Consider the following 26,868-nt stretch of genomic DNA (forward strand, 5'->3'; position numbering starts at 1 on the left):
ATTGGGCTGTCCTGGCAAAACTGTCGTTCTCTTTTCCATTCAGCTGTCCACCCCTGCTGTCCTCCCCAGCCTGCTACGCTGGAAGAAAACCTGTCATTTTTAGGAACAGAGATCTGAGCAGTCCTGGTAACAGGGAAGGAAATCCTGCTTGTGCCTATTCTCTGTTTTGGAGGCTCAGTTCTGAGGTCAAGTCCAGGGTTTTGTTGTTGTGGATTATTTTATTTTATTTTATTTTATTTTGTATTTTTGCTTTATAGCTATTCAGAACCAAATTTCCCTGGTTGAAAGCTGAAGCACCAACTGTGGCATGGGCAGGAAGGCTGTTTTACTGTGAGCGCTGCCTTGTTCTCAGTTCAATAAAACACATGCAAAGTAGATGCAAAGGGGATGTAAGGAGTTGATAAGTCTTTCTCCTCTGCTCTGGTCTGGGGGGGATGCCAGTGTTACACTGAGCCCAGCAGTGTTGTAGGGGAAGCAAAGAGAGGTATGGGAGTACAGCTGACAAAGTGTGGGGACAGGCGGTCACCTCTGGTCTCCCCAGGGCCACATCCCAGCTGGCCTCAATCCTGGAGTTTTTTACTAATTGCTGCCCAGTGCAAAACAGGATTTGTTCCTGGTATTTTTGAGAGATGAAAGCTGCAGCTAAGGTGCAGCTCCCAGCGCCCTTTTCCTTTTGCTGTTTGCAGTTTCCTTTTGCTGTTGCAGGCCTGGCTGCAAGGGGCAGTGTCTGAGGATGGGAAATGGTGGGAGGAATGGGGCTCAGTCTCTTGGCAGTTAAAAACAACACATTTATTTGACGGGCAGACACTGAGCAGGAGGAAGAGGAGAGGAGCAAGATGAAGCTTTAAGGATGGCTGGGAAAATTGTGCCTTAGAAATCAGTTCAAGGGACAAATGTTACTGAGCAAAAGGGGCATTACTGCCTGGTCTGGCAGGGCAGGAAGGGATCAATGGAAGGAGCCAGTTCAGGCTTCTTGTGAGCAAACATTACAATAATGCACCTCTCCACAAACCCATTATGGAGAAATGTCTCAGGAGAGGAGATTTTAATGTGTTTCAGCAGGAGGTAAATGATCCCGTGCTGGCGGAGGCTGTCACCTTCTCGGTGCCAGCATCCTCTGTGAGCAGCCAATCTCCCAGCAAAGCCACAGATAGCCCCTTTATGAGACACAGTGTGGAAGCTGGCATAATACTGGTTTGCTACCAGTTACATAAAAAAAATAAAAATAAAAATAAAAAATAAAAAAATTGGGCAGTCAAAACCACCAAAAAAGCCCCAAGAACAAAAACAGCAGAAAAATTCTCAAGCTGTACTGGAGCAGAAAGTAATTAAGAAATATTTCATATCTCCAAGCGGCCCTGAAATTTTTATTCCTGTACATGAAGCTCCGTAGGCTCCTCACGGGCTTCTGTTGCTGCTGTGTTTCAGTGCAATAAATCCTGTTGCCTTTGCAGCCTGACAGCCAGCCCGGGATGTGATCAGAAAGCCAACCGGTGCTCGCTGTGAGGTTTAGTCCTTGCCTGCATCGAGCCTTCTTATAGCAGCCGAGGTGTGCTCCACACATATAACGGTGTAGTAAAATGCTGACCTTTCCTGGGAAAGTGAAGATCAGAAAAGGTGGGGAGTAGGGTGAAAAGGAGGGATGGAGGGAGAGGGGGAGTTCAGACAAAGAAGCTCCCAGCTGCAATACCATCATCCAAAACCCAAGAGACTCACTCAGCCTGAGCCCTGTGAGTATTTATGGCCCTGTCCAGGCTGACAGACCCAGAATGGAGCATATCTGGCGATAAATAACAGGAGGTTTTAATCTCGGCAAGCTGTCTCGGTGCCTCTCCGGCACAGCACAGGCTGGCAGGACGTGGTCCTGGGCTGTGCTGGGCTCTGGGTGTCCCCAGGTGCACCCACAAGGTAGCAGCCAGGGGCAGTCACCCCACTGGTGTAACACCAAATGTCCTCTGCTGCTGGCAGCTGGTGTGGGAGGGAAGCAGAGACAGGAGCAGTTTATTTCTTTTCTATCCCCTTCTGCTGATCATAAATGAAAGTATTTATATAAATTGTGACCCTGATTGTTTCTAAGACCATTGTCATTAACTGCAAGAAAACCCCTTGTTCTACCTTTGGAGTCTACAAGCTTAATTCTTCTAGGTCTCAATCGCGGGAAATCCCCTTCGCCCACTCCCACCCATCAATCTTATTCTCTGCAAAATTCAGAGAACCACTGGCCTTGTGCTTTGCTGCCTTAAAGGAGCCCAGCAGAGCAGTCCATCAGCCAGCAGCCAGAGCAGGAGCGGCTGTCAGCAGCCGAACCCTTCGGTCACACACACACAGGGCAGGGACGAGACTTCTCTGCTCCCTCAGCCTGCAGGTGATGGGGATGTGACTTTGTGAGCCAGGCAGGCTCCACCAAGCCTGGTAACGAGTCAGGTCACAGGTCGAGAGTTCAATTTTCTTGCCTTTTCTCACATTTGCCATCAGGTGAAACATATAAAAAGTTTTACTGGGAGAATGACTCCATCCATTTTTTTTTCTTTCAGAAATAAAATCATGATTCCACATTGCTTTTGGATAAGAGCAAACAAAAACTTTATTATTTTTAAATGAAGGCTTCATTTGAATTGTAGAATTATACTATCTCTTCTTTCAGCTTTCATTTTTCTAGGCTAGTATATTTTAAGGTTAAAAAACCACACAAATATTTAGGACAATTCAGCAATTCAAATTGGATTTTTTTTTTTTCGAGAAACATTGTCAAAACTGAAAAGCTTTTCTTTAAGCATTTTTTGAGTCTCAGAGACTCCGTTTTTTTTTTCCTAAAAATCTTGAATTGGAGGGTGCCCAGGAACCTTCACTTGATGGCTGATTTTGTTCCTCTACAAAGTGTCCACAGCATAAATGAAGCATTTTGGACCTGGAAAGGTTTCTCTAGAGGTTTTCACTTGAGAGATGTGGAAGAAAGCAGAAGCCCCAAGCTTGGTGGGAGGTACAGACTGAAGGGTGCTTCTCCTGCCAGTGCTGTAACCTCAGCTGCTTCCTGCTGTGCCAGCTGCATCACCGACCTGCTGCAGCTGCTGACCAACTGGCACAGCCAGGGCTCCCTGGTGAACGCAGGCGGCTGATGTACTTGATGGTCTTCCTCCTCCTATCCCCCAGAGCACTGATTCATGGAGACCAAGTCCATCTCTTTTCTATTATTTCCTTTTCCCCTCTTAGGTTTCCTTCCTCCCTCCTTTTTTTTTTTCTCTTTATGTTTTCTTTCCACTCTTCCTCCCATGCATGAACCAGCGGCTGTCTGATCTATTCAGAGGTTTGGCCCTAAAAAGTAACCTTCAGTTAACTGCTCACATAACTTGCCTGTCACTTCTGATAACAGTCAGGGCATCGTTTTTGCAAGTGTTCAACGGTAAAATTACTGCTTTGCTCTTGTCAAGCAAATGAGCCCTGAGGCTGGTATGAGAACCATTAATGATCACGCCGCAGTGGGATCGGTGCACTGGGCAGCCTGTAGAAGCACCGCTTCTCGATTCACTCTGCCCCTGCCGAGCAGTTGAGGTTTAATTAACCCGCATTAATGCCTGCTGGAATAGCATTTTCCATGCCTCCTTTTTCAGGGGGTCAGATGGAGCTGGAGACAGCTGCTGGTGTCTAAGGTGCCCTCTGTACGTGGCTGGGATCCTAGAAATGTTTGTGTCTGTGGTGTAGGAATAAACTCTGCTTATTATGCTCGTAAAAACTGGTGGCTATAGCCTTGGGCTATGCCAGCCTTGCTGTGCTTCTGGAGAGAATTATTGACAGAACATAAAAACGTTACAGCTCCTGGTGCTGGGGTGTATGACTGGTCCATGATGTGTGTTTGTAGGGACAGCAGCATGCAGCAGCTCTGGATTTGTCTGCAGAGAGTGTGTGGGTGTTTCAGTTCTCCAGCAGCCATGTCTTCCATTTATATCTACACAGTAAACTAATTAAGTTTACTTTCTAATGGCAAAGAACCCCGAGGATGTGATTTGTCTTTCCGAGACTGCACCCAGGCGGTGTTGGAAGTGTGAGCAGCTACCACGAGAATAGCAGCTCGTGTCGAGAGGTTGCTGCTATCATTATTTTGGTGATGAGCACCAGGCAGAAGGAGGTGACAACTCCAATTCTTATACTCAGTTTCAAGAGGGCTCCAAGCTCTTGAAGGCAACAGGCAGCATGTAAAAACAGGGCTCATTCACGGGTGTTGGGGGTGCCCTGTTAGGGTGCTGAGCCTTTGGAGACGGAGCCCGGCAGCCATGCAGGTGGGTGAGGTGCTTGTTTGTCGGCCTCTTGGTGACAAGGTGGGCACCTCAGTCCTTTTATGCCCCATGTGTGGTGCTCCCAGCAGCCAGCAGTGGTTCCTCAGGGGCTCCCCCAGGGGAAATCACCAAGGAGGGGAGGGAAATCGGGGGCAGGTCCTGCTCCGATCAGCTTTTGTTCATGTATCATTGAGTCTGACTCCCGGCTCCATGCAGGGCTACCTAAAAATTAAACTGTGCTGTTGGATGGAGAGAGAGGTCCTGTTTATTGTCTAATTCATATCCTTGTGGCCCTGCTGGTGTCTATGTAGGAACTGGGCACAGTATAACTTCTTGTACAGAGGGCAGGATTGATGTGGTGCTTTATAAGCAACTGCAGGACCTTCCCAAAAGTGGACTGGAGTGTGTGGTCAGATAAAGCTCCTTTGATTTTTGCAGTATTGTTGGAAGAGTCTCTAAAGGACATATGAAGAATCTGAGTCTGTTGGGAGAGGGGCTAATGCCCTGGTGTGAACTTCATGAGCTGCACTGCTGAGATCTGATGTACCTTTTTAGAAGACCAAACAGGTCAATTGGTGTCCTGGGATGTGTGGACGTTAAGACACAGCCTCTGTTCTCTGGGGGAGCAGGAACAGCGGGGCATCAGCAGTGAGATAGAAGTGAAGTGAAGGCAGACCAACGTGGTTTCCTATTTCTGGGATCACCAGCTGGGAATCCTCTGGGCTGCCTTTTAGGCACCGTTGCTGCTGCCTTCTTCCTCACGCACCATCTGCTTGGGCTTACTTAGCAAGGAGGAGGGAGAACAGACTCGTCCACAGCAGAACTCGCCTGTTCTTATTTTAACATTGCAGTGCATGGGCGGGCAACCAACCAACCCCTGCTTCAGAACAATAAAGATGGTTAACAGCAACAGCAGGGGCTGCGATGGCCATGAGAAGTCTCTCACAGCATGAGCAAGTAGCTGAGAAGCACCTTTCAAAAACCACCTGCAGAGAGAGGTAGGATGGCTGTCATCTCCATGGTGTCACTGTCACCAGCTCCCTGCATTTTCCTCCCAGGCTGGAGGGGTCTGGTCACCAAAGAGGTGCTCTTGTGGACGGTGTCTGCTCATAGCTTCTTGTGGCTTGATGAGCGAAGGAAGTGAATTGCTAGGGAAGTGGTCATTAGCACATATTTACATAGGTTAATTGCATAGGGTAATGAAAGATCAATTCGATTTTCTATGCGTCTACTGATAGAGACGTCTCCCTGACAGTGCTTGCCGACATCTTTCCTTGACATTGAATTATATTTTTTCAGGCCTCAGCAGGCTGTAGCTAAGGATTTAGCGAGGTCTCTGGGTCATGTCAAACCTTTCTTTTGTAGTTCTGGGCATGGGATTCTGTGTGCCATGTGCATTGGCTGCATTTATTCAGTTCATCATTGTAGTCTGGTGAGGAGATTTCTAAGGAGGGAAGCCATCATCATTCACACACATAACAATGACCATTCTGGGTCCCTGGTGAATCACCATTGCAAACTTTCATCAACAAAGATGAAGAATGGATGGCTTTAGGTTGTCTGAGTACTTAAAGACTACTTGCAATAGCCATAATTTCATTAGTGATAGCAAAGGCCTATGGTCATCCCATTTCCTGAGCTAAGTATGGATGGTTGCAATTTATCTTGCTTTTCCTGGGCTCAGCACCATGCTCCTCTTGGTGAACCACTACTGCTACCTGCACAAAGTAGCTTAGAGCTGGTTCTGTCATGTCCCTGTGACTCTGCCATCTGCCACCAGCACCAAACCTCCCCTTGGCTGCCATCCAGGGCCCTCACCAGCTTTGCAGATGCTTGAGCACCCCGGTGGCTGCAGGATGGGAGTTTAAATAAAACAGAGCAGTGATGTGGAGATGAAATTAATTAAAGTCCCTGCTATTAAATTACTGTCACTAAAGGAAGACTTTTATTTTGCTTCTAAGATGACAGTGTTTCATTAAGGGGGAAAAAGAAGATTTGAAGGGCTCAAGCTTTGTAACACTTTATCAGATTTATTTATAATAAGTAACAGTTGCATCATTTTTCTTGGGATTTTAGTAGAATACAGAGCTTTGGCTTTCTACTTTTTGATAAGAAATTTGCTATGAAAATTCTGCTCTTGTGAGATCCTGGGTTGCACCAGAGTCCTACCCATTTTTAAAGCCTCATTCCCTGACTGCTTCCACAAATCAGCAGCTGAACACCTCGGTGGGGCAGCCATTCTTTTACGTATTCATTTATCTCTGGGAATGGATGGATAAAGCTACACATGTCTTTCCGAGTGTATATCAGCCGTGGGCTGGCGATGAGTTGACTCTAGTGGTGGATAAACTGCTGTTTGGGGAGAGGAAAGGACCCTCTCCTGTGTCCTAGCCTTGTCCTGTATTGGATGAAAAGCAAAGTGCTTTGGTTTCATGCTATTGGAGGTTTGCATGTTCCTTTGTTATGGATATACTGAGAAGCACAGTAAATAAATAAGAAGTAAGGAAATATTAAAAATAAAATAAAAATGTTGGTATTTGACTTGGAATCCTAAGGGAGAGCTGCAGCCATTTGCACCCAGAGAGTAATGGGCCCCCAATTTTCACTGTGTGTCCACTGAGTGTCCTGCTGATGCTGGCGAACTTTACCTTGGCATTACTAGACTAAATTGCACAGCATCCCTTTGTAGGAGTGGAGATGACAAGGTAGAGGTGCTATGGTCAGGAAGGTTGTACAGCAGCTGCCTGCATGACTCCTAACTACAGCCAGAGCTGTCATTTTCTCACTGTCAGAAACAGTAAATTAAAGTAAAAAAAAATAAATATCCACCCTGCCCCCACAGTAGACACCTTCATTTTTGTTATATGAACTAGGAAAAGAAATGTACCTGGAGGGTACACATAATTTATTTAGAAAAATAGCAAAAGCGAATATCTGCAGATGATGAAAAAATTCTCCAGTCTTTGGGGTTATTTGATCTGCTAATTATCTATACTTCAGAAGCCATTATTCATACTTTTCTTCTTTCCTGCAAGAAATCTGTTTGGCAACCATATATATATATGTGTAGTTTTCTCTGAGATAAGCAGGAACAAAAGAGCAGAAAAATTCAAGTTGTAAACTATTAATAAAATGCAAACACACAACAGCCTTCTTTGTTTGATGTTTCCCAGTAAGCAGATCGAGACAGAGATTCCTGTTATGTCAGTGTGTTGAATCACTGAAAAAATGAAGTTCTGCACACTTGCCTTTGCCCAGCTGAACAACCAAGGGCAAACTGCAGCTTGGTTTGGAAGCACGCTTGGCACACGTAGAGATGGTGACTCATGTATATTCACAGCAGCACGGCTTTGGATCTCCTGCACCTTGTTACTCTAATGCCAACCCATTCATCAGCACAAACACTGTACTGCACACTTTCCTCTGGACAAAAAGCCAAACTAGGGAGGCCTTGGGAACTCAAATTAACTCTGGTCTTGATTGAGAGCTTGCTGCTAAGATTTCCTTTGACTGAAATGGGTTGTGGAACTACCTAAAAATGGCCTGTGTGGGTAGGAATCAGGACGTAATCTTGTGTCACATTTTACACCCTGAATATTTTGCAGCATCATGGAGAAGGTCACCTTTGTGATGCAGAGCTCCTGGTGAAAGATTGTGCTACTTTTTGAGGGATTGCTCAGAGCCATTGAAGAAGGGCCTTACAAGGAAGGGGCTTTGCTGGCTGGAACAGTGGTGTTTTATTTATGTTACAGTTTCTTTTTTGTTGCATTGTTGGGCAAATTTCTTATTGCCACTAATGAATTAATGCAGAGATGGCTTCTTCAGTACTATAACATGACTGATCTAACTATGCCTTGGCTTTTTCTTATGGATATGGCTGCTCTCAGCTCTCGGCTGGGTGCTTCCAGCCATGATATGGCTGGAGCAAAACTCCTGTATCCAAAAGAGAGGTAAATCCCTTTGTCCTCTACAAAGGCATGCAGTTCTGGCTCTGGTGTCACCAGCTTATGCTGGAGATGGCAAATGGAGTAAATAAAGGGTCACATGTGCAGGGAAGGGCTCAGAGTTTGATGTTAGAGGCACTTTTTCTTCCTTCTGTGGGTCTGTCCCTACACATGCATGTCTCTGCCTCTCCTTCTCCAGAGCTGTGGATCTATCCTTGGAGTGAAGGAGTGGGAAATAGCTGGAAAAGGGCAAATCTGCCTTATTTGGTGCCCACACTTTGCAAACCTAGATCAGGGTTGTGACTCATTTTGCCCTGGCTATATGTTGTAGAGAGTGTGTTGAAAATTCATCAGTTACTATTTGTTCTTGAAAAACATGGATCTTCTCTCAGGATAAACATTTCCAACAGCATGTGGCCTGTGTGACAGCTAGAGGCCTAAGAGGGACTTAAACAATATACACAGAGCTGGCACTGACCTCAGCAGACTGGATTTCTCTCTGTGCTGGAGAGCAGTGTGTTAAGATGGGATGTCTGTTGCTTCTTTCTATCCACTAGAAGATATATCTCATCTGCCTGGATCTGTATTTTCTGGGTGCTTCAGAAGCCTCTGCTGAAAGCTGTGAGCTGTGCAGGCAGATGAGCACAGTAGTCTGGTGATATTTGCAGGGAGTACGTCGTATCCTGTGGCTGACAAGAGGACTAATAGAGTTTTAGCCAGCTCTGGCTAGAAAGCTGTGTGACATTTGCAGTGTCCATCTCTGCCTTTAGTACTGTCAGTTTTTATGGCATGTCTTCTGCAGGACAGAGTGCCAGTTAGACATTATTTGTTCAGGTATCAAGTAAGAAAAAAAGAGACACACACATTCTGAGGGGCATGGAAAAAAATAGTCCACAGCTAGAGGTGCAAGTCTGAGGTTATGAACACATGTGCATATAATGGAATATGCTGACAGAATATAGCCCCAGAGGGTGCACTCCAGATTGTAGAATTTGCTCCTTTTTAATATGCTTTATCTGACTATTCTTGCTCTTTCAGGATCAGACCTGTATGATGGAGGTGTATGTACCTTTATATGGGTTACGTTTGTCATCTCCCAAGGTAGCAAATCTGCCAGTGCTCCAAGTAATGGCTCCAACAGCAAGCTGTCAGGCTCCCGAGCAGACGTCCTTGTCAACCACACCTGCAGTGGTTTGAGTCTGGTGAGCTGGGCTTGTACCTTGCTCAGAAGCTGCAGCCAAGCAGTGTGCCTGCTGGGGGACAGTGAGGCGTTTGTCCACCAAAGGTATGACTGAATTGTTTCATGTTGCAAATGTGATTTTCCATATGCCAGTGAACCGAGTGCAAGTCCACCACAGACTGGTTGTTTGAAGAACAGAACAGACAGCCAAATTATGAGTGTCCCTGGGTCACCCAAGTCTGCCTACAGTTCACACAGGATGGAACAGGAGACAAAAGAAATGTTTTGACTCTGGATGTTGATAATGTGTTATGATTTTTTTGTTTGATTTTTTTTTTTTTTTTTTTTTTTTTTTTTTTTTTTTTTTTTAGTTGTAGGTCAGAAAGTCACGTTAGAGATGTGCTAGGGAATAGTACTTTGCACAAGGTCATGATGTAGATGAGAGAACAACTGATCCAAACAGTTGGTCTCCAGTCAAGCCAGCTGGCCAGGGCATGTCAGCCTAGCTGAAACTCAGCTCACACCCTCATAAAACAAGTGGGCAAACTCCAGCACCAGCATAAACTGACCTTTCCATAAACCTGCTGTGCTGCTTTATAGCAGTTGAGCCTCTGGCCCAATCTTTTTTAAATGCCACTGTTTGCCAACCTTGCATTCTTTCTGCAAACCAACGGAGTGTGTTAAGAGAGGAGGATAATTAGGGAGAACACAGTAATTAATACGGCAGATAATAACCCAGAGGTGTAATTTAGCTGCCTGACTTGCACTGAATTCCCTGGGCTGGAGCAGGAGTGGAGGAGGAAAAGGCACCTGCTGAAGCCTTTCATAGCAGCTTTAGTTCTCGGCAGGAGGCAATCACACATCGAGCAAACAGAGGTCCCCGAGGTCTCTCCTGAGCTGCTAATGATTGCCTTGCAGACAGTGATGGCATGTCAGTATTGATTATTTTCCTATTATAAACTCCTTTCTCTTGTCCCTTTTTGCCATGATCTGTTGGGTAAACACAAGAAATAAGTGAGAAGAGCTGAGGTTTGGGGTTATGAAGTGTCTGGAGGAGCGGAAGCACTGATTCAGCTGGCAGTTACTTCTTTTTCTAAGCAAGTGGCTACAGCTGAAAGAAAGTACAAAGGGACGTGATGACATACAGATAAAAAACATTCTTCAGGTCTGTGCGGGCTTTTCTACACTGACAATATAAGGGGCATTTTTTAACACTGGCTGCTGTCCTCAGTACAGCTGCAAATGGCAAAATACCTCGCATCACTTAGCCTAGAGCCAGCATTATTTTGGTGCAGTGTGAGGTGCTTCTGTTCCCCACAGTTTTTGCCCCAGTTCTAGTTAGACTGCAGTGCGTTTACTTTTAGGATTGCTTAGGTAGTACAGTCATCGATATGGTCCTATGCCTAGCGTTTTTGTTAAAGCGGGCAGCTATTGGAAACTTGCAGGATTGTGTTTTCCTACTCCAGATGCTCTTGGGATCTTGGGGGAACTGTTGTGTTTCTGCTCACAACATGTGCCAATGTAAGGTCATGCTTTTTTTATTATTTTTTTTTCTTTAAAGTGGTATTTGGGCTGTCATTTCCTAAAACTTGTCCCCTGCATGATAAATGAACATGTTTTATTCAGGACATTGGAGTGCACTTGAGAGACCTGAGCAGTTCTACTGACCTTCTCAGTGAACTTGAACAAGTGTTTTCTCTCCCTGAGTCTGTTCCTTCCCAGAGGTTTAAAGCCAAATAAATGTCACCAATGACTATTACTAGCCGTTGATCTTTGGACCTGTCTTTCCATGTGCCATGACACACATCCTACCCTGCAGTTCTATAGGAGTTGGATACCTAGGCTATTATATTAATTGGCTAATTTTCAAAGAATGATTTACTCCATCCCAAAATAGCTGCATAAAGAAGGTATTGGAAGTGAATCATTCTCCTGACTTGCCCATTCTGTCTTTGCTGAGGGTGGTGGAAGCCTGGATGGTTAATGAGACCAGACATCTATTTTTTAAGGAAATACACCTATAAAATCACAGAATGCAGATGTAAGAGTTTTTAAAACCTCTTCCTTTTGTCTTTGTAGTGTGGCATGTGGCTTTGGTTGTTGTTGTTTTTCTTCTTTTTGTCTTTGTGTGAGATGTGTCTTGGTTCAGCTGCACAGCTTTCCTGATGCAAAAGCGTAGGATTCTGTAATACAACACGATGGAGAAAAGGAATGGAGGAGTTTTGTGAGGGGAGACAGACAATAAAAATCTAAGAAAACGAGCCTGATATTGTTATGTTATGAAGTGTCATAAGTGTTTAGCGGGGAAATAGGACAATACAAATTGTGTCCTGCTAGGATAAGTAACCTTGTTTCTGCCTGATTAGTGCTATTTTTTTTCATGGAGAAGGTGGTTCATGCTTGATTTGTCAATAAGTGTATTATACCAAATTTTGTTGTCCTCTATGATGGTTATAAAAAGTAGAGATTTGTTTTTCCTATTTTTTTTTTTTTTTCTTCCTTGTTTTCCCTTCCCCTTCTGGCTGTCAGGGTGAATTTGTATCTTTTGGCAACACTGGGGAGGTGGGAAAGATGTCAAAAAGAGGACATAAAATGCATTTTAAAGTGAGCTGTTAGGAATTGGTTTGACATTTCTGACAAAGGGAAAGGTTACTGCACACAGCTTTTCAGCTTCTATCTTCTTATTCCTTTTCTTGTCAATCATAACTGGAACTAGAGAAATTCCTTGTCGTGACTGGCTTGTCCCATGCACACAGCTCATGGGGCAGCTAGGCTTGGCTTGGCATGTAGGTGCTAGGCATGCTGTCCAGGCTGTATCTGGAAATTGCATACATCTCTCTTGGGTGTCCCCTGGGCTTACTGGGAAGTAGGCTGGCTGGTTCAGAGGTAGCCGTGATCTCTCTCCACAATTATTTTTTTTTTATTATTATTATTTTCAGGAGTGAGAAATGTCTATTCCTTCACTCTTGCGTCCTACAAGGAGGTCTTTAACTTTATCGACTGGCTTCCTCCAGAAGTTTAAGATCACAGATTTGGAGCCATTTGTATAACTTAAAGTACCTTTACTGTTGACAACAGACCAATACCACTGATGCCAAAATTAACACCCAGAAGTGTTTGGCCTGGGCTCACTGTCTGGTCACCAGGGACAAAGACGGTGTACAGACAGATATAAACTTTGTGTAGATACAGAGTTTAAAGGCAGCACAAAAATGGACATGCCAAAACTAAAAGGAAGTGTGTTGAGGAAGAACCTTACTAGTGAAAAAAATCTGTCTTTTGAGTGCAAAATTGTTGTACTGTTAATGCTTAAAATTGCAAACGAATGGAGCCTGAGGCAAAGGAAATCAACATACACGAGCATGTGTTTTAATCAATAGGTGCTTACATTGTGTTTGATTCCTGGATAACTCAGGAAGAGTTAAAAGTAAAAAAGTATTTGCCAGTTCAGTTCATTATGAAGAGCAATAACTAGTTCTAAATAGCTGTTTGTTTCTTCTCAAATCCTATTATAGGACTGGCTTGATTAATTCAGTTTCCTGGTTTGTAAAATGAAAGAAAGAAGCATTTTCAATATTTTGGTTAAAATATGCAAATTTGATTGCTTTTCCAAAAGCAACTGAAAACATAAACTTTTTGAGGAAACTCTCAAGTGGCTGTTCTTTAGCTGAGCATTAATATTTTCTGAAGCAGGTGCAACAAATAAGTTTCATTCATTCTTTTTCTTCTTGGTTAGTAGTTCTGTGGTTTCCACGTAGGTGAGAAGGTGGTAAACCTCCGTAGGGTTTTTCTCTCTTCTTCTGGTTTGCAGCTTTTGGTTTTGCTTTTTGTCTTTCTGGACTGAAACCAAAGGCAATGTTTCTGGAGGCTTGGAGAAGCCTCCAGTGGCAGAGCTTTTCTTGGCAGACAGCGGAGCACAATTGCAAGGCAGAACAGAAGCGCCTTATTTAGCAAGCAGTTGTCGCTCTCCAGGTTGACGAAACAATTAGCTGGAGAAGATGCCCTGTTGCTGTTCTGCTCTTTTAATAGCACCACAGTGCTCCTTTGGCAGGATAAGCTTCTTTGTAGCTCAAATTAACCAGGTGGAACCACACATGACTGCATTCACACCAGACTCTCCCCAAGCCTCATAGAGGGAACATTTAGCTGGCAAAGGGGAGTGTGTTCCTCCTAAAGGAGGAAACCAGTCTACCAACAAGAATGCTCTCTGCAGATTGAAGCAGTTAATAGAACTGGAGCAAAACCCCTTCTAAAAATGCCTTCAGCAGCCAGAAAGGAGATAATGCACCAGACACTACCCTTACTCCCCATGCTTTACAAGCTGTACAGTATGTTGTCTCCTGAGCACAGGGGAGGGAGCTGCTCTGATCCACACAAGAATGACAGTTTTCCATAACCCTGACACCCAATATTAATTCATACATGGAAAACAGGAAAAAGCTCCTCGGAAAAGTGATGCTGCCGCACATCAGAGCAATTCAAGCAGCTCCTGGGTTAGAGCTCTGTCCTTTATTTCCTGGCGACTCTTTTCCACTACTTTTGGAAGCAAATAGTGGGGTTTGCTGGGCTGCAAGCTGAGCTTGTTGCTAAATCTGCTGGAAACGCTGCGCAGTGGATGCCACTTTGCCTTCTATGCTGCTGCATATGGATTGGTTCCTGCGAGAGTTTCTGATAAATATTTTGACGGCCTTGTTTTATCAGCCATGCAAGAAGGCAATCATGAAAAGAAAAAGAAAAAAAAAAAAAAGAAGAAGAAAGAGAAAAGGGGATTAAAATTAACAGTGATCTCAATTCCCTGTGTTTCAGTTAAACAACCTCATTAATCCTGTCTGCAGTGCATGTACTCTGTCTGTGCTCCCCGCTCTGACAGGTCCCCAAATCACATTCACTGCCATTCATTATGTGCAATGGAATAAAACATTCATTCAAAGTCATGTTTTATTCCAGGGAGAAAATCTATTTCTGTAAACTCCAGACATCTTTTTAACTGTTACCCCTTCCCTCCCTAGCCCTGGGCCTCGTGCCCAGGAGATAAGTCCTGCCGGTCTTGGTGGGATCCTGCCACCATGAAGCATGGCCCCAGTGGGATGGATGCAAGCTTCACAGTATCTCACAGTTGCAGATAACACAGCCTGGTTTCAAAAATGTAACAGTTCTGGAGAGTTCTTGGCATTTCTCATTAATTCCTCTGCATGTCACTGGGACTGGGACTATATCAGCCTGTCTAAGAAGGGATATATTATATTTTTTGTATGTCCATGGAAATTTTCTTTTTTAATTTAGTTGGTTTTGTGTTAATGCTTGAATTTTGATTTAAGGAATACCAGTAATGAAAAAGCAGCACCCCTCTTCTGGAATGCTTTCTGTTCTGTGATCAGAGCACACTGTGACTGGCCTTATTTTCTAAGCAAGGAACCATTGGCCCAAAGGTGCACATGATTAGCTCATAATTTTTTTTTTAACAGACAACAGGAGGCTCTAGCTCTTCCCCATGTGCTTGACCAAGCTGCCTCTTAACTCCTGGGAGTTTAACTCAGCTGTTAAGTGTGCAGTCTGTGAAAATGAGCATCTGCAGTTTAACCCATGCAGATAAAGCAGTGGTGCTCACTTCCAGCAGCGTTTTGCCATTGAAAGCCAGCCAAAACCTGAACTTGTTTTAAGAAGGAACTCTGAGAGCTGAAGGCAGATGGGAGAGCAAACTGATAGGAAATCCAGGTTTTGGACTTTGGAGCGGGCCCCCTGCCCGCTTCGCTTATTGGCACATTCAATAAATCAGCTCAGTGAAGGTGCAGGCCAAGGAAAATTCAGTGGAGCTCAGTGACAAATTTGCTGTTCAGAGCCTACAAATCACCCAGGGAGTCTTGTTACCTGTCTGGAGGTGCCACTCAGTGCTCTGCGGCGTGCGGTGCCTCTTGCCCTAGGCAGATCTGCTTCACCCTCTGCTTGCTGGGCTCTCTGGTAGGGAATGGTATTTTGTTCCTGCATCAATGGCTGTATGTAAGAGAAATGTCACAGAAGCCATGGCTATAACATGGCTATTTCAAAACAAGACTTTCTACAAAGAGAGAGACTGATATAGCCTAGATTTGTCTTCCCTTTCTCATCTAGGACCCAGCTATCCTCTTCTGGCTGTTTCCCTGTGATGTGCTCACCACAGGAGAGACAGTCTCAAGCCATGGCTTCCCACAGCGCTCAACCAACACCTGCTTTCAATAAGTATGAGTAGAGTTTGGCTCTGGCTCTCTACAAAACCCATGAAGACGTTATAAGCATCAAGACTGAGCCATGCATCAAATTTGGCTGAAAATGGCCATTGCATTTAGGAGTTATTAGGAGCAATAGAGTGCATGCTCAGTTAAACCTTGTTTTCTAAGGAGTCTGGGCTAAAATATTGCTCAGACCTCTTAAGACAGTTATGCCCAAGTGCACACACTACTTTAAATTGGGAAGCATGGAAGCAAATTAAGGTTTTAAATCACCATAGGTCAATTACCAAGCGGCTACTGCAACCTGCTATCTCTGCTGAACTACTGTGCAGGCATGAACATCTAAATCAGGGCTGTTTAACCCAGAGCTCTCAAAACAGGACTTATTCAGTGCTGCTGAATCTCACGGCTCTGCAGTCATCTTGCTTTCAAATCACTGTGGAACAATAAGAAACTCACTGTGAGAAAGGTTCAAGTCTTCCTGTAGCTCTCAACCATTTTCATTCACCCAACTAGACCCAAACTGTTGCTTCAATTCCTAGGATGCAATCAGTATTTTAACTCTTCTGGCATCTGTAATTCATAATATCTTGAAAATATCTTTGCTGCTTTTCATCCCAGTTGCTTTCATAACAGGAATTACTTCTTTCTTGAAAACAAGCTGTCACTGGTTTGAACAGGGGTATTAGCCTGATTGTGATTAGGGTTCTACATAGACTAGAATTACACTGAATTGAGAATAGAATTATGATTACTTGTCATCTAATTATGAAGCAGTAGGATTTCACAAGGCAGAAGGGACCTTAAATTCCTGTTCTCATTACACCAAAAAGGAGAGCAGGGCTTTGGGCTTTTCTGATCTACAACAGAACCTTTTTCCTAGAGCTAGCAACTACTCAATTTAGTTCCTAAAGGGAAGAATCCATCCAAAATGAACTGTCAGCAGTAAAATAGCTAACTTTTGGGAAGAAGATAGCACATGCTATAAAAAACACGACCCCAAAAACAGAATTTTCCCCTATAGACTGATAATGACTCATTTCAATGTCGAAAGCGTAATTGAATTGCTCCTTGCAGCAATTAGGAAAGTCTGTCGATGTGCAACTACTTAATTGTGTTTTGATACTGCAGACTCTCTGTGGCAAGCTGAAAGCACCATTTTGCCTGCAAAATTAGTTGCTTTTACTGCTTATTTTTTCCCAAAGTCCATCGTGAACCAACATTCACAGAGATGGGGAGATGGTGGAGGCTACAGGGCAGAGCGGCTTGTCAAACCTCTTGCAGTTCACGCCATTAAACTGCAGTTGCCCTGTCCATGCCATTCAAGGTGAGGATGGTTAGTGAAGATTTCTTGGTTAAACTGCTGTGCTAAACCATTTGTTGCATCTGAAGGGGATTAGTGAGTGATCACATGTGGCTCTTGTTAAACTCAGGCATCCTAGGAGAAGGGGATGTGAAATATATCTGGGCAGAAAGTACCATCTGGAGATGACCTGGGCTCCCTGTCTGGGTCAAAGCAGATATGGCTAGAAAAGAAATGAGAGTATTAACTTCTGTCCATCCCTAATGCCAAATGGGTAAGCACCTTTGATAAGGCTCACAGCCTCTTGGAGCTGTTGCAGATGCCTGATTTAGATGGCTGAAGCAAAGGCACAAAAACTAACAGGGCTAGGTGTTAGGCTAGCAAGCACAGAATTCACCTTGTTGCCACTCCAGTCCAGTCAAGCTTCTGTTTAACAGTGTTTCTCATTTGTTCAAGAGGGGAATAAAGAAAAAAAGTTGGTTGTTTCTGTGCTAAGGGGAGTCTCGGAGACAATCAGAGCCACTGCTGGATGGTGTGCAGGACCTGGGGAATGAAAGCTGTGCCCAAGAACATCAGGATTCCTTGTTAAGGGATTATGCAGGGAAAAGCCAGCACATCTCTGTGCTGCTCTGGCCTCCTGCCACATTTCGAAGCATGAGCCAGCTCTGTCTGGGCAGCTGGGTCTGCTCGAGGACTCTGCCAATGACAAGGCAGCCAGCTTGTGAGTGTGAGAGGTGGTCAAGCTGTCAGAAAGCATCCCTTTCTCTGAGCTGTTACGAGGGGGATACAAATGCAGAACCAGTTCCTTTGCTCTGGCCAAAACCAAGCATCCTGGGCAAAGAGGCATCTCCACCTGCCCACCAGCCTTCCTGATTTGATGAGGGCAAGTGGATGACAAGCTGCTTTCATCCTGGCATCTATTTTGGAAAGGCTGCAAGTTGTTTTTTTTTGTTTTTTTTTTTTTTTTTTTTGTTTTTTAAATCTAGCATGCCTTCACTTTAGAGCTGCAACTTCATCCTTTTATCTCAAGCCCTATTGTTAGCCAGCTGCAATAGTCAGCCAGCAGTTAGGTTAGCACAGCCAACCTGTGGCATCCCAGTTGAGCACACTATGAAATCATCAAATGATTCAATTCAGCAGCTGAAACATCCTGGAGAGGATGAGCTGTGCCTTCCAGACCATCAGATCTAGAGCTAGATCAGAGGATCTTAAAGCCCAAAGAGAGTTCAGATCCAGGGCTGCTCTCAGGCCTGAACAGTTCATGGCAGGAGGTAGGATGCTTCCCTGAAACTTCTGCCATCAACAGAGATGAGTGAACCTGGCCATTTTTTTTTTGCAGTCAGTAACCTGTTTGACTCTTATGTTAGTACATTTTGTTCGTAAAATACTGATTTTCACATATGGTGAGATACTGACATTTCTGCAAGAACTGCATTGTAACTAAAGAGAAGAGAGTAAATCCAGCCAAAATGGGAAGATTTGACTGGTCTTGGCTGATTAATGTTGTTAAGTAAGGTCTGGAGAATTGAGAGAAGTTAGGAATTTCTACTGGCTGGTAACTTAATATTCGTTATGAAAGCCTAGCAGGAGTTTCACTTATGCTACTTGGACCTGGACACTGTTTTGCTCCAACCAAGACATTGTGGGAGCAGTCACAAACACCAGAAAATGTGTCTGTGATGTCATCAGGGAGAGACTGGTTCCAGAGGTGGTAATAAGTGCTGGGAGGTGGATGTGCCCATGACATAGCTCAAAGGATGCCAAAGGAGTCATTGCTCTCCTGTACAACAGAAAGAGAAAGAACACAGTCAAGTTGGGTCATAACCCAAGGTGACCAAGAACATCTGAAAGATGTGTTTGGGGGAACCTGGGAGATGTTTTGGGGAACCTAGGAGGCATTTGGGGGAACCTGAGAGATTTTGGGGGGAAACTGGGAGGTGTTTTGGGGAATCTAAGAGATATCTGTTCCTGTTTGAGGCTGGGGGGGGGCTGCCCTCCCACTGTGGCAGGACTGCCAGCCGCTGCTGCAGCAGGGGACTAGAACACCGCAGGCACTGAAGTTTGCTGGGGTTGTTGAGTGGCAGAGGGCACATCGGGTGCTCCCTCACGCGTGCATGGATTGACTGGCACGTTCCCCGGGGGAGCTTCATGCTACATGTCATCATCGTGTGTGCCACGTTCAGCCTGGGCTGTCGGGCGGCTGGGAGGTGTCACGGGCCGTGGTTCCTCCGGCTGTGTAAATCTGATTTCTGAATGAATCACTGTCAGAGGGATTTCCTCATCCCCAAAGAGACTGATAAACATCTAGTTTTTTGTTGTTGTTTTCTTTTTTTTTTTTTTTCCCCAAATGAGAAAAAAAAAATGCATTGTTGAGGAGAATAGATATTTCGTGTCAAAGCATTTTGTTTTCCTCACTGTGCTGTGGAGATCAATAACACACCGCAACTGAGCGTGGGAAGCAGCTGAGTGCTTTCTCTTCTTCTTGATCTGAGGAAAAAAAAAAAAAAAAAGAAAGAAATGAAAACTTCAATGAATCCCAGACAGATTTGTGGTTTTCTCGCTGAAACGAATCCCTCTCTTCTCCTTCCCTTCTGCTTCATTTCTCTTTTCCTTTTTATCCCCCAAAATAGAACACAGAAAAATTAATCTCCCTTCCAACCCAAAGTCTTTTTAATTTTTTCTTTTCTTACTTTAAAAAACAAAACAAAAACAGCAACAAACAAACACCAAACTAATTCATTTTGGCAAATGTAGTGATTTACCACTTGGGAGTGAAAAATCTGAAATGGTTTGATTTTAAACTGTTAAAATACATCCAGCTGGCATTTAATGAATTTCCTTTAGCTGAAGCCATTCCTGTCGTAACTCTGAGGAGTCTTTGCTCTTGCAATATCGGGAACAAGGTTAGGAATAAATGATTTACATGCATAAAAATACTCACTCCAAATTCACCTGATCTAATTCTCAGCCTTTGTATCTTTTTGCCTCTGTTTGTCATGGTAAATAAGTAAAGAAGTTATTACTTGTGTAGTTGGACAAAAAAAAAAATAATAATTTTTTCCTCTTTTTTTTTTTAAACAATATGAATATGTTTTTTTTTGTTTGTTTGTTTGTTTGTTTGTTTGTTTTTTTCCCTAAATGTTGTACACCCCCTCTAAAGGTCCCAAACTTTGTTTCAGACAAAGATTTGAAATAAAATGTCATGCTTTACTTTAGGAAGCTGTACTGATTGATGGGTGGTTCTTGAACCATATGCTGGATGTTTGCAGAGCACTAGGAATTGTGCACCACTACAGATGAAGCTGAGGCTCAGATGGGGCTTACCCCCAAAAAATTTGGTAGCAGTGGGGCCTGATTCCCTTCACTGTGGCACCCTGTTGACTGAAAGCCACAGCCTTTTCCTTTTGCAATTATCACATGGCCCACTCTTACTTTTCACACGTGCTGTTGGCAGCAGGGGAGAGAGCACAGAGTCCAGCACACTGTCCTAAACCAGGCAATCAGCTCAAAAAGGAAAGAAAAGAGAAATAGAAAGAAACAAAGTTTCTGGAGCAGCAGAAATGGTAGCTGAGCGAGGCTCATCAGGCCCAACCTACGTCTCCTGATCCTGCCCGGAGCATCCCAGCCCTGGCCCAGGTGTGCAGGCTTGGGCAGAGGGAACCTGTCACAGCAGCAAAAGATGATTCTTCTTGCATTGACGAATCCCTGGTGACATGGGTTAATAGAATGGATATATTTCATTAAACACAGCCTTCACCATCTGTGCCATCCCAATTATTAATGGGGGGGAAAAGAAAAACAAAAACATATTTCTCAATTACAACAGTGGAGAAGGTGAGGGGAGATATCTGTGGCTTTAAATCCTGTTGGTTTTCTGTTAAGACAACCTCACAATTGGGATGTTTGATTCACTTCCTTTGCCCCATTCACTGTTTTCTCTCCCTGAAACAGCAGTTTGGGGACTTCTGCAGAGAGGTGTCCCCAGGGTTGTCATCTGGCACAGGATGGGGGCAGGAGGGCTGTTTGCTCTGCTCACACCTGGAACCAAGGCAATGGGGCAAGAGCATCCCATGAGCTCTTGTGTTCTTGTTTTTCTTTTCTTACAGGTGATGGAAATCCTACCTGCATGCAGTGCCAAGTCCCCAGCTCTTCCTGAAGGAAAGCATCATCTGATCTGAAATGAGGTATGAGTAAAAGATCTCTGATTTTTTTGTTGCAAATAACAGTTAATATGCAGACAGTCAAAAGTTATACTTTGAAATTAGAGAGCCAGTGGTATAAATTGCTGTTTCCGATCATGTCCCACAACTCTGGCTAAGCACGTTTCATTACAGCTCCAGCCACTCGCCTGGGGTGTTGGGAAGCCGGGAGAGGCACGAGGCAGATGCCGAAGCAAATGCCTGATGTTGTCCTAGGAGATGATTTCCAAATCCGGAGGCAGGTTTGCTCTGACCTTTAGGAGGCAGAGCTGATTTGTTTTGTTGCTGTGCTGTGTTTTTGCTCTGTGTTCCCATTAATCATTTTCATTCAAATGAAACCTGCAAGCGTGCAATGTGCAGAACTCATTTCATCAAGCTTTTGTGTGAGTGTTTGTGCGACTTTAAGAAAATACCGCAGCCAGTTCTGTTAAATTATTAGTCCTGTATTTCTCAAATTTATTGTCACCCTCAGGTAAAATTGCTGCTGCAACTAAATAAAACCTCTGGAAATGAATTCTAACTCCTGACAGCCCTTAAGCCCTTGAGGCATTTAAATTCTGGATTTAGCGGCAGGATTATTACTTCAGTGCAGCAGTTAACCATGTCTTTAAGCAGAGTTGCCTGTAATAGTCAGTCCTGATTCCGCAGCACTTTTACAATGAGGACAGGGAAATGGCCCCTTTTGTTACCTCCTTTTACTGTAAGTGGTAGAATCAAGCATCCAGCACTGGTTAAAAGACACACTTCAGAGTTGCAGCCTGAATTATTTTGCATCCGGCTCCTGCTGCATTGTGAACGTACCTCATTTCCCGACCAGAGCAAACATTTCCATGCGCTCCTCTGTTTGTGTGCTGGTGCTTCCCTAATGGCAGCAGCACTGCAGGGGCTTCATTTTGTTCTCGCTGCTTTTTTGTGGTTTCAAACTATCTTTATTGCTGAAGTCACCTTGTCCATCTGCACCGTTTCGGGAGATGCTAATGGGGCCTCGCACGACTCAGCTCACACAGCTCTGAGTGTGGTCCCAAGTCAGTGGGGCTGGGGATGGCAGCAGGAGCTGGGGATGGCAACAAGGGCTGGGGGGTGCCGAGTCAGGTCCTGCTCCCGGGTACCAGCTGGTCATGACCAGCAAGCTGAGGGATGCCGAAGCAGGAAGCCAGCAAAACAAGCCAAGAAAAATGTCAGCATGGATACAGATTTTTCTTCTTCACTCATATGGATGCTGTACTAACAACCCAGGCTGTGCCCTCTGCCTCTTCTTTTGAGATTTGTGTCTTGTCAAAGCATTTCTTGGGCTGGTGCAGCAGAGAGGAGGGAGGATGCTCTGGTGACAGCACCTGGGGCCTGGTGGTGTTCCTGGGGAAGGAGCTCTGAGGCTGAGGAGCTGGGGGCAGCATCTCTAGCCAGCAGGTACTGTGCTGATTTACCACCGGTGATAAATACGTCACAGCGACAAGCAGTGGAAAGACTTATTGATAATATCTGAGGTCTCGGCAGGCAGCTCTGGGATCTGATGTTTAGCAGAAGGTCCCTGGTAGAAGGAGGCAGGATTGAAATGTCACCAGGTTCCTTGTTTTGTCGCTTCTCTGAAGATGATCTTAACTCTGCATTAGTCTTAGCCCTGATGAAATCCCCTGTGGGAATGCTGACAAATTAATGACCACTTGAACTCTGAGAGAGTTTCTGGCCAGCCTCAGCAGATCCCACCAACAGACTGGGCCAGTCATGATGTCTGAGTAATTCGAGGATTCAAGGGTCAGGATTGTCCGTCTCCCCCTCCCACTCCATACCCAGCTTTCACAGATTAAAGACGTGATCAGTCTTTGGGAGCAGGAAAATGTCTTTGGGAGCAGGAAAATCAAGGCTGGCTCTGCCCAGAGCCAGTCACATCAGCAAAGAGCCCAAGCAGATTTTTCTTGCTTGCTATTTGTGCCCAGCTCCTGCTCAGCGCAGCTGCAAGACGTTTATAAACAGACTTAAAATACATCTGCACTAATTGCTGACTACTTTGCATGAGGACCAAATCCTGAAGTAGACCAAAGTGATGATGATCCCCAGGCATCTTAAAGATGCCTGTTTCTCAGCTCACAGGCACTCTTGGTCAAGTCCCTAATGGAGAACACATAATTAAGATAATTAGCAGTGGGACACTGAATTACTAAAGCCTGTGGGACATTTTCTGGTTCATCCCAGCTTCTTCCTCGCCCAGCTTCCCAGAACTGAGGGTGTGGAGGCAGACAATATAGGTGGGCTGTTGGGCTGAGGGATGGACCAACTCTGGGCCAGCTGGGGATGCATTGGGCATGGCTGAAATGGAGGCAGCAGCCTCTGGAGCAGCACTGGGAAGAAGCACAGACAGGGACAGGTAATGCCAGGGGTGAGCAGAGGACCGCAGTGCTGCTTTGTGTTTCTTGGTGCTCTGGAAAGGTTTATGAACTGGAAAGCAGGGCTGCAGGAGAGTCAGCCAGGATTCAGTGCAGTGTTCAAGCTAATTAGGCCTGGGGATCCTGTGCTGAATAACACCAAGCCCGTGCACACAGATGTCTCTGCCCCTCACTCCACTGAGCCGCGTAATGGAGAGCTGCCTGTTTGTGACAATTCAGAGCAGTGCTCCGGCTGGAAGGCCAGTGTAAATTAGGTGGCATGATGAGAATAGCGAGGACATAACTGATGGGCTTAGCTTTTTCTGGCTGGGAATACACAAATGCCTAAGCATCACAAATCTAAGCTGAACAAAAGCATTCAGTCCTCCCTTCAGTGTGCTTGTGTATCCATGGACAGGCACTAACATGATATTAGAGGCTAGCCAAAATATCTTGTACAAGGGTGGTGCGCAGAGCAGTGCTCAGAAACCTTTCTCTGCTTCTAGCTGTGTTTTGGGTCTATGACAAAATGTGTTCATACCTTGGGAGAGGTACACAAAGTGAATGTGAAACTGAAGAATAGGATTCTGTCAATGTGCCACAGAGCCAAAGCTATCTTGCTGACTGTGGCCAGCTCAGTCCCATCCCTTGTATATCTACCTGCTGGTTCTGCTCAAAGCTTCGGAGTGCCACTGTGAAAACAAACTTTTTTATGTGGCTCAGGTTTTAGACAAGGACATTTGTCAGCTTCCACAGAGAGCACGCAGAGCAGGATGTGTGTCTGTCATGGAGCAGAGCTATGTTGCCCAGGAGGAGGAGGGAGGGAGCTCTGGCACGTAGGACCTTCATGGTTGTTGGACAAGAGCTGGGCACAGCTGGCACTGTGCTCGGGGATGGCTTCAGAATTTGCTGCTGCCGAGCTGGGCGGCGGTTGCTTTGTAGAGCTGAGAGTTATGGCTAATTAATCTGCTGAGTGATGGCGATAGGGGGCAAACCCACCCCTCCTGGGCCCAATTTTAATCACAGGCACTGCAAGGCCCTGGTCCTTGCAAAAGTGAAACTGCATAAATAGCGTGCTGTCAAGTCCCTGGTCAGGGCTGAAGGGCTGTGAGCAGCTTTCCCTTCTCTCCCAGCAAGGTTAAACAGAGAAAGGTGTGATCTTTCCCTTCCCATCTTCGTTCCCCGTTTTCTAAGTTTAAGATCTAGATAGCTGCTACAGAGGCAGAGAAATAAATTGCTCATACAGTTGTATTATTTTCCAGAGATGTAAATTGTGTGTGTGCACGTATGTGCATACATAGGCATGCAAATGATGTATTTTAATTATCCTCATAAATGATGAACACGCATCTGGGCATGACTGTGAGCCAGGAACAACGCACTCACTTGCTCACCGTTGCTTTATCCCTTCTGACCTTAATTTGAATCCCTCCGAGCTGGATGCTTGCATCTGGCAGGGCGGCTGTACCTAACCTGCTGGGACCAAAAGCCTGACGTGGGGAAATGCCATGCCATCCGTCTCTGCTCACAGCCTGGCACTACCTGATGTTCTCCCAAGTCCTCCCTTGTTGCCTTGCTATCTCCTGTTTTATGCATTCAGTCTGTGTCTGCCCTGATTGCTTACAGCAAAGAGGCTGAAATTTTGAGGCTCTGTCCCATGCCCATGGAGCCCAGCCGTGGTTCTCAGTTGCTGGGGTAAAGGCAGTGCAATAGGCAGGGATGTGCAGCAAAATGAGTAGGGGATCATTAATTCTACCATCATCATTTCCCCAGCATGCCATGTGGCTGATGATCTTGTCACTCATCAGGTGATGGAAAGGCAGAAGGTCACTCATTGCAAACAGTGGCTAAGGGGCTTGGTCTGTGTAGCGTGACTGTGCTGTCAAAGAGGGGCTCTGGTTCAGTCTGGTCCTTTACATAATTTTGCTGCAAAACTTTTCATCCTGGAGTCTGTCTTCTGCAGATTTTCCCAGCCTAATATGCAAGATTATCTCCCCCTTTCAGCAAGCATGTGTTCAGCAGTTAGTCTTAGTCTGAGCCTCTGCAAGCTGCCTTTCTTCAGGTGGAAAGGAAGATGGAAAGGGTCCGGGGTGGGGGGATGCTGTGTGTTTGTGAGGTGCAAATGGAGGGCTGGTTCCTTAACCCTGTTTCTAAGGGGTGTCTGCAGAGGATTTTTAGGAACAGCTCCAGGAAAAGGGAGGTGAATCAAGTCCTGCAGCATCCTCTCTCCTCCCCAGCAGCACAGGGATGGCTTTTTTTGGTCTCTTCCCAAACAAGATGTCAGCACCAACCTTACCAAAATGCATCTGAACAAAAGAGCGGCAGCTCCCCTTGTAAACAGAGACACAACAGGTTGTTTTGCAGTAAGCACGATAACCTATTGCTCAGTAGCATGGTGCCTGCTACCACTGCACCCATTTGAGTATATTTTGCTGTGAAAAAATGACTGTGTGATGCAGAAAAAAATCCCATTTCCATCAGTATACCTGCCCAACAAGGACTGAGTTGGAGTTTGAGCTGAGTGGAAGCTCACCTGCTTTTACCACTTGTCTGCTATTTTTCAGGTAATCCTTTTCTTGCTTAAAAGGTGTCTTTTTTTGGAAAAGACACCGTCTTGGAACTGGGGAAAGAACAGTAGTTGAAAACACATAATTGAGCTATAGGAAAATATAATTTATGAAAGGAAAAATAACTACGCTAGTCAGTTTATTAACCCATGGCATGATTTTTTAATGGCAGTGTTATAGGTTAATTAGTATGTGTGCTGTCCTTACGCCTACCAGAGTTATTCACGAGGGATCATAGATCATGGTCTCATTAGGTAGGCCTCCCATAAAGACAATCCTTCTGTAAGTGGCTTAATATCTGTATGTGTGCATGGAAAATTTTCCCCTTATCAGTAGAAAAAAAGAGACTAAAGGGCCAGAAATGGAAATACTTTCAAGTGACACAAAACCTTCATGCCACTGAAATTCTGATTGGGTGCGTAGAGATGAATTCTTTTCTCTTGTATCTTCCTACACATAGGATTTCTCGCCCTTGCTTAGGACTGAATTCAGGCACTGAGAGCTGCAAAACATTTAATTCCCTCTGAAAGACCCTGCTCACTGTCCTAGCTCTTTGCATTAGAGGTAGCAGCCAGGCTGGCAGTGATCCACCTCCTTTTGAACATCTCCGCGCGGTGAGGTAGTAAAACCAGCTTAATGTTCTGTGGACTCTACCCGCGCTGGCTGAACACGGCAAATATCAAAGGTAATGCAACGTTCCTGCTTGGCGTGGAGTTGGAAAATGCAGAATGACCTTTCATCTGTGAAGGTGGACAGAAACAGGAAATGTGTGTGCCCGGGATCCAAGAGGCAGAGGGATAACAGTCCTGGCTGAATCTCCTGGTATTTGTCAGAGGGG

At 44.9% G+C, this 26,868-nt stretch overlaps 1 long non-coding RNA gene across 1 annotated transcript in view; it reads left to right on the forward strand.

Moving 5' to 3' along the window:
- LOC311444474 overlaps positions 1-26,868 on the forward strand; it is a 151,245-nt gene that overhangs the window by 109,945 nt on the left and 14,432 nt on the right. The window contains exon 3 of the long non-coding RNA XR_014697895.1: positions 21,011-21,088. This is a non-coding gene — a long non-coding RNA (uncharacterized lncRNA). The remainder of the gene's footprint in view (positions 1-21,010; positions 21,089-26,868) is intronic.

Source organism: Aythya ferina (assembly GCF_964211825.1).
Source record: "Aythya ferina genome assembly, chromosome: 14".
Lineage (NCBI taxonomy): Eukaryota > Metazoa > Chordata > Aves > Anseriformes > Anatidae > Aythya > Aythya ferina.